The following is an 8607-nucleotide window of genomic DNA, read 5'->3' as shown; positions in this document are numbered from 1 at the left end:
GTTTTACAGATAGCTTCTTTATAGTTTTATGGGATATTCCATAATTCAACGTTGGCCACAAAGCACTCCAAAATACTCCTTTGCAGATTTCACCAAAAAAAGCGTTTTAAAATGAATGAATTAAAAAATAGATTGTACTTTGTGAGCTTAATCAGCACATGGAAAGCAGTTTCACATATAGCTTCTTTGTTCTTTTTATCTCACAATGTTCATTTTTTCAGCATAGGACTCACTGTACTCTGAAATGTCCCTTTACAGATTCTACCAAAAGAGTGTTTTCAAACTTCTGAATCAAAAGGAAAGCTTAACTCTGTGAGCTGGATCCACACATTAAAAAGCAGTTTCACAGATAGCTTCTTCCTACTTTTTATATAGTGATATTTGGTTTTTCACTACAGGCCTAGTGGGCTTCAAAATTTCACTATGCAGATTCTGCAAAAAGAGGGTTTCCAAACTGCTGAATCAAAAAAAAAAAATGGTTTAACTCTGTGAAATGAAAACACACATGACAAAGCAGTTTCACAGATAGCTTCTTTCTAGTTTGTATCTGGAGATATTCAGGTTTTCAATATAAGCCCCAGCTGGCTCTGAAGTGTCCCTTTGCAGATTGTACAAAAATATTGTTTCCAAATTGCTGAACAAAGAAAAAGGTTTAACTCTGTGAGTTGAACGTATGCTTCACAAAGCAGTTTCAAATATAGATTCTTTCTAGTTTTTATCATGGGATATTTAGTTTTTCACTAGATGCCTTTCTACTCTCTGAAATGCCCCTCATCAAATTCTACAAAAAGAGTGTTTTCAAAGTGCTGAATCAAAAGAAAGGTTTAAATCTGTGAGCTGAGTTCACACATCACAAAGCATTTTCACAGATAGCTTCTTTCTAGTTTTTATCTAGGTGTATTGGGTTTTTCACTATAAGTTTCAACTAAGGTCTATGGTGAAAAAACCCACTATCCCTAGATATGTCTTCTTATGGTCTGAGATGCCCCTTATCAAATTACTTAAAAAGAGTGTTTTCAAACTGCTGAATCAAAAGAAAAATTTAACTCTGTGAGCTGAATGCACACATCACAAAACACTTTCACAGACAGGTTCTTTCTAGATTTTATCAGGTGATATTTGGTCTTTCACAATAGGCCTCAATGACCTCCAAAATAACTCTTCATAAATTCTACAAAAGGAATATTTCCAAACTGCCAAGTCCAAAGTAAAGTTTAACTCTGGGAACTGAATGCACACATCACAAAGCAGGTTCACAGGTAGCTTCTTTCTTGTTTTTATTTAGTGATATTCAGCTTTTCACTACAGGCCTAGTGGAGTCTGAAATGTCACCTTGCAGATTCTACAAAAAAGAATGTTTCCAAACTGCTGAATCAAAAAAAAGTTTTAAATCAGTGAGTTGAATACACACATCACAAAGCAGTTTCACAGACAGCTTCTTTCTATATTTGATTTGGGGATATTCTGTTTTGCAATATAAATCTCAATGTGCTCTGAAATGTCGCTTTGCAGATTCTACAAAAAAAGTGTTTCCCACCTTGTGAATCAAAAGAAAGTTTTATCTCTATGAGCTGAATCCACACATCACAGAGCAGTTTCACATACAGTTTCTTTTTTTTTAATGAGATATTCGGATTTTCACTATAGATCTCACTGTGCTCCAAAACATCCCTTTGTGGATTCTACAAAAAAAGTTACCAAACTGCTGAATCAAAAGAAAGGTTTAATTTTGTGAGCTGAATGCAAATGTTACAAAGCAGGTTCACAGATAGCTTCTTTCCAGTTTTTATCTAGGGATATTCAGTTTTTCACTACAGGAATAGTGGGATCTGAAATGTCTTTTCACAAATACTACAAAAAAATGTTCCCCAAATCTTCTAATTCAAAACAAAGGTTTAACTCTGAGTTGAATTGACACATTGCAAATCAGTTTCTCTTATAGCTTCTTTATAGATTTTATTGCATTAATTTGTGTTTTTTACTACAGGCCTCAACACGTTCCAAAATGTTTCTTTACGAATTCTACAAAAAGAGTGTTCCAAACTTCTGAATCAAAAGTAAGTTTTAACTCTGTGCGTTGAATGCACACATCACAAGGCATTTTCACATATAGCTTGTTTCTAGTTTTTATCTAGGGATATTCTGTTTTTCACTATAGGCCTAGTGGGCTCTGAAACATCCCTTTTGCAGATTCTACAGAAAGAGTGTTTCTAAACTGCTGAATTGGATAAAAGTTTTAACTTTGTGAGCTAAATGCACACATTCCAAAACAGTTTCACAGATAGCTTATTTCTCTTGTTTATTGTGGGATATTCGATTTTTCACTATAGGCTTCACTGTGCTTCAATGTGTATTTTCGCAGATCTACAAAAAGGTATTTCCACATGGTTGAATCAGAGAGAAAGTTTAACTCTGTGAACTGAATCCACACATCACAAACAATTTTCACAGATACCTTATTTCTTGTTTTTATCACAAGATATTTGGTTTTTCACTACAAGCCTCAATGCCCTTTGAAATGTCCCTTCACAGATTCTACCAAAAGACTTTTCCAAACTGCTGAATCAAATGCAAGCTTTAACTCTCTGAGCTGAATGCACAGATCACAAAGAAGTTTCACAGTTAGCTTCTTTCTAGTTTTTATCACAAGATATTCAGTTATTCACTGTAGGCCTCATGTGCTTCAAAATGTCCCTTCACAGATTCCACAAAAGAAATTTCCAAACCCCTGAAAAAAAAGAAAGGTTTAACTCTGTGAGCTGAATGCAGACATCACAAAGCAGTTTCAGAGATCACTTCTTTCTAGTTTTTACTGCAGAATACTTGGTTTTTCACAATACCCCTTTCTGTGCTCTGAAATTTCCTGTCGCAGGTTACACAAAAAGAGCGTCTCTGAAATGCTGAATCAAAAGAAAGGTTTAATTCTGTGAGCTGAATGCAGACATCACAAAGCAGTTTCACAGACTACTTCTTTCTAGTTTTTATTGTGGAATAGTTTTTTTTCATGATACCCCTTTCTGCATTATGAAAATTCTCTTCACAGATTATACAAAAAGAGTGTTTCTGAACTGCTGAATCAAAAGAAAGGTTTAATTCTGTGAGCTGAATCCACACATCACAAAGAAGTTTCACATACAGTATTTTTCTAGTTTTTATCACAGATATTCGGGTTTTCACTGTAGGCCTCCATGGGCTCTGAAATTTCCCTTTGCAGACTCTACAAAAAAAGTGTTTACAAACTGCTGAATCAAAAGCAAGATTTTACTCTGTGAGCTGAATCCACACATCATGAGCAGTTTCAAAAATAGTTTCTTTCTAGTTTTTATCTAGGGATACTTGGTTTTACACTATAGGCCTAGTGGGCTGCAAAATGTCCCTTTGAAGATTCTACAAAAGGAGTGCTTCCAAACTGCTGAATCAAAAGTAAGATTTAACTCTGTGAGCTGAGTGCACACATCACAATGTAGTTTCACAGATAGCTTCTTTGTATTCTTTATCACAAGATATTTGATATTTCACTATAGGCCTCACTGCACTCTGAAATGTGTTTTCACAGATTCTGCAAATAGTATTGCCACACTGCTGAATCAAAAGCACAGTTTAACTCTGTGAGCTGAATGCACACATCACAAAGCAGTTTTGCAGATATTTTCCTTCTAGTCTTTATCTGGGATGTTCAGATTCTACTATGGGCCTCATTGTGCTCCAAAATGTCCGTCCGCAGACTCTACAAAGCTTTCTCGTTTTTATCATGGGACATTTGGTTATTCACCTTAGGCCTCACTGCAGTGCAAAATGTCCCATCACACATTCCACAAAAAGAATATTTTTATTGCAGGATATTCAATTATTCACTGCAGGCCTCATTGCGCATTGAAATGTGCCTTTGTGGATTCTACTAAAACAGTGTTTCCAATTTGCTGTATCAAAAGAAAATTTTAACTCTGTGAGCTGAATCCACATATTAAAAGGCAGTTTCATAGATAGCATCTTTCTAGTTTTTATCTAGGGGTATTCGGTTTTTCACCATAAGCCTCAATGAGCCCTAAAATGTCCCTTTACAGATTCTACAAAAAGAGTATTTCCAAACTACTGAATAAAAAGAAAGGTTTAACTCTGTGAGCTGAATGGACACAACACAAAGCAGTTTTACAGATAACCCTTTTTAGGTTTATCTAGGGATATTCAGTTTTTCACCATAGGCCCAGTGGCCTCTGAAATGTCTCTCTGCAGATTCTACAAAAACAATGTTTCCGAACTGCTGAATCAAAAGAAATGTTTAACTCTTTGAGCTGAATGCACACATTACAAAGCAGTTTCAAAGACATGTTCTTTCTAGTTTTTATCATGGGATATTCGAATTTTCACTGTAGGCCTTACTGCACTGTGAAATGTTCCTTTGCATGTTCTACAAGTTTCCAAATTGCTGAATCAAAAGAAACATTTAACTCTGTGAGCTGAATGAACATATCACAAAGAAGTTTGACAGATAGCCTCTTTCTAGTTTTTATCTGGGACATTTTGTTTTTTACTATAGGTCTCACTATGCTCCAAAGTGTCCCTCCACAGATTCTACACAAAGAGTGTTCCCAAAGGGCTGAATCAAAGAAAAGTTTAAATCTGTGGCTGAATGTACACATCACAAAGCAGATTCAATGACAGATTCTTTCTAGTTTTCATTGCGGGAAATTCAGTTTTTCACTATAGGGCTCACTGGGCTCTGAAGTGTCCGTTTGCAGATTCTACAGAAAGAGTGTTTCCAAACTGCTAAATCAAAACAAAGGTTTAATTCTCAGAGCTGAATGCACACATCACAAAGCAGTTTCACAGATAGCTCCTTTCAAGTTTTTATTGCAGGATATATGGTTTTTCACTGCAGGTCTCACTGTGCCCTGAAATGTCCCTTCACAGATTCTACGAAGATTGTTTCCAAACTGCTGACTCAAAAGAAAGGTTTAACTCTCTGAGCTGAATCCATACATAACAAAGCAGTTAAAAGGAGAGCTTCTTTCTAGATTTTATTGCATGATATTCTGTTTTTCAGTATAGGCCTCAATGCTGTCCAAATTGTCCCTTTGCAGATTCTACAAAAAGTGTGTTTCCAAACTGGTCAATCTAACATAAAGTTTAACTCTTTGAGCTGAATGCAAACATCACAAAGCAGTTTCACAGATCAATTCTTTCTAGTTTTTATTTAGTGATATTTTGTTTTTCACTATAGGTCTGGTGGGCTTTGAAATGTCCCTTTACAGATTGTAGAAAAAGATTGTTTCCAAACTGCTCAAAGGTAAAATTTAACCCTGTGTGCTGAATGCACACATTACAAAGCAGTTTCACAGATATTTTCTTTCTAGTTTTAGCACAGGCTATTCAGTTTTCATTGTAGGCCTCACTGCACTCCAAAATGTCCCTTCACAAATTCTACAAAAAGAGTGTTTCCAACCTGCTGAATGAAAAGAAAGTGTTAACTCTGTGAGTGGAATCCACATATCACAAAGAAGTTTCAGAGACAGATTTTAGTTTTTATTGTGGGATAATCAGTTTTTCACTACAGACCTCAATGCCCTTTGAAATGTCCCTGTGCAGATTCTACAAAAAGAGTGTTTCCAAACTGCTGAATCAAAGGTAAGTTTTAACTCTCTGAGCTGAATGCACACATCACAAAGCAGTTTCACAGATAGCTTCTTTTTGGTTTTATTGCAGGATATTTTGTTTTCTACCATAGACCTCACTGCAATCCAAAAAATCCCTTCACAAATTCTACAAAAAGAGTGTTTCCAAAGAGCTGAATCAAAAGAAAATTAACCCTGTGAGCTGAGTACACACATCACATAACAGTTTGAAAGATAGATTGTTTCTAGTTTTCATTATGGGATATTTGTTTTTTTTTTTCTTTTTACTATAGGTCTTACTGCACTCTGAAACATCCCTTTGCAGATTCTTCAACTAGAGTGTTTTCAATGTGCTGAATCAAAAAAAAAAGGTTTAATTCTCTGAGCTGAATGCATACATCACAAAGCAGTTTCACAGATAACTTCTTTCTAGTTTTTATTTAGTGATATTTTGTTTTTCATTATAGGCCTAGTGAGCTCTGAAATGTCCCTTCACTGATTCTACAAAAGGAGTGTCTTCAAACTGCTGAAACAAAAGTAAGGTTTATCTCTGTGACCTGAATGCACACATCACAAAGCAGTTTCAGAGACAGCTTCTTTCTACATTTTATCTAAAATTATTTACTGACATTTGGTTTTTAAACCTAGTGGGCTCCAAAATGTCCCTTTGCAAGTTCTACAGAAAAAGTGTTGCAAACTGCTGAAGAAAAAAAAAATTAACTCTGGGAGCTGAATCCAAACATCACAAAACAGTTTCCTAGATAGCTTCTTTCTAGATTTTATCACAGAATATTCAGTTTTTAATTATAGGCCTCACTGTTATGTGAAATGTACCTTCACAGAGTCTACCAAGAGCATGTTTCCAAACTGCTGAATTAAAAGTAAGGTTTAATTCTGTGAGCTTAATGAACACATTGCAAAGAAGTTTCACAGGTAGATTTTTCTAGTTTTTATCTAGGGATATTTGGTTTTTCACTACAGGTTTCAGTTGGCTCTGAAATGTCCTTTTGCATATTGTACAAAAAGAGTCTTTCTAAACTGCTGAATCAATAGAAAGATTTGACTCTGTGAGCTGAATGTACACTTCACAAAGCAGTTTCAAAGATAGCTCCTTTCTAGTTTTTTTTCGTGGGGTATTCGGGTTTTCACTATCGGCCTTACTGATGTCTGAAATGTCCCTTCACAGTTTCTACAAAAAGAGTGTTTCCAAACTGCCGAATCAATAGAAAGCTTTAACCATTTGGGCTGAATCCAGACATCAGAAAGCAGTTTCACAGATAGCTTCTTTCAAGATTTTATTGCATGATATTCAGTCTTTTACTATAGACCTCAATAACCTCTGAAATGTTCCTTCACAGATTCTACAAAAAGAATGTTGCCAAACTGATGAATCAAATGTAAGTGTTATCTCAGTGAGCTGAATGGACACATCATGAAGCAGTTTCATAGATAGCTTCTTTCTAGTTTTTATCTTGGGATATTTGGTTTTTCACCATAGGTCTTACTGTGCTCTGAAATGTCCCTTTATCAGATTCTACAAAGAGAGGGTTTCTAAATTCCTGAATCAAAAGAAAGTTTAAACTGTGTGAACTAAATACACTCATCACAGTGTAGTTTCACAGATAGCTTTTTTTCTAGTTTTTATCACAGGTTATTCTGTTTTTCACTATAGGCCTCAGTGCATACCAAAATGTCCCTTCACAGAATCTACAAAAGAAGTGTTTTTAACTTGCTGTAAAATAGAAAGGTATATCTCTGTGAGCTGAATTTGCACAACACAAAGCAGTTTAATAGATAATTTTTTCTAGTTTTTATCTAGGGATATTTAGTGCTATTCAGTTTTTAGGCAAAGTGGGCTCTGAAATGTCCCTGTGTGGATTCTTCAGAAAGAGGATCTCCAAGCTGCTGAATCAAAAGTAAGGTTTTACTCTGTGACCTGAAAGCACACATTACAAATCATTTTCATGGATAGCTTCTTTCTAGTTTTTATCTAGAAATAATTGTTTTTTTACTATAGGCCTAGTGGGATCCAAAATGTCCCTCGCAGATCCTACAAAAAAAAGTGTTTCCATACCGCTGAATCAAAAGACAGATTTAACTCTGTAAGTTGAATCCAGACATCACAATTCAGTTTCATGATAGCATCTTTTTTTATTTTATCACAAGATATTTGGTTTTTCACTACAGGCCTTACTGTGCTCTGAAATGTATCTTCACAGATTCTACAAAAAGAGTGTTTCCAAACTGCTGAATCACAAGAAAGGTTTTATGCTGTGAAGTGAATGCAGACTTCAAAAAGCAGTTTCAGAAATGAATTCTTTCCAGTTTTTACCATGGGATATTTTGTTTTTCACTACAGGCCTTACAGCTCTCTGAAATGTCCCTTTGAAGATTCTAAAGAAAGAATGTTTTCAAAGTGCTGACTCAAATAAAAGTTTAACTCTGTGAGCTGAATCCACATATCACAAAGCAGTTCCACAGATAGCTTCTTTGTGGTTTTTATTGCATAATATTCTTTTTTACACTACAGGCCTGATTGCCCTCTGAAATGTCCCTTTGTAGATTCTACAAAAAGAGTGTTTCCAAACTGCTGAATCAAAGGTAAGATTTAACTCTGTTAGATGAATGCACAGCTCACAAAGCAATTTCACAGATGACTTCTTTCTAATTTTTATCATGGGATATTTTGTTTTTCACTGTAGGTGTTACTGCACTTCAAAATGTCCCTTTGCAGATTCTACCAAAAGAGTGTTTAAAAAACAACTATATCAAAATAAATGTTTAACTCTGTGAGATTAATCCACGCATTAAAAAGCAGTTTCATAGATAGCTTCTTTCTAATTTTTATCATGGGAAATTCTGTTTTTCACTATAAGCCTTACCGCACTCCAAAATGTCCATTCACATATTCTACACAAAGAGTGTTTCCAAATTGCTGAAACAAAAGAAGATTTAACTTTGTGAGCTGAATGCACACATCACAAAGCAGTTTCAC

At 35.2% G+C, this 8607-nt stretch overlaps 1 long non-coding RNA gene across 1 annotated transcript; it reads left to right on the top strand.

Annotated features, from left to right (window-relative positions):
* Positions 1–324: 324 nt before the first annotated feature.
* On the top strand, positions 325–8215 carry LOC129398526 (uncharacterized). Its single transcript, XR_008626286.1, has 4 exons — positions 325–2057; positions 6080–6149; positions 6971–7009; positions 8143–8215. It is a non-coding gene; the product is annotated as an uncharacterized LOC129398526 (long non-coding RNA).
* The last annotated feature ends 392 nt before the right edge of the window (positions 8216–8607 follow it).

This window comes from Pan paniscus, chromosome 7 (assembly GCF_029289425.2).
Source record: "Pan paniscus chromosome 7, NHGRI_mPanPan1-v2.0_pri, whole genome shotgun sequence".
NCBI classification, from domain to species: Eukaryota; Metazoa; Chordata; class Mammalia; order Primates; family Hominidae; genus Pan; species Pan paniscus.
Note: the sequence above shows the minus strand (reverse complement) of the source record. Positions and strands in the feature narration are given on the sequence as shown.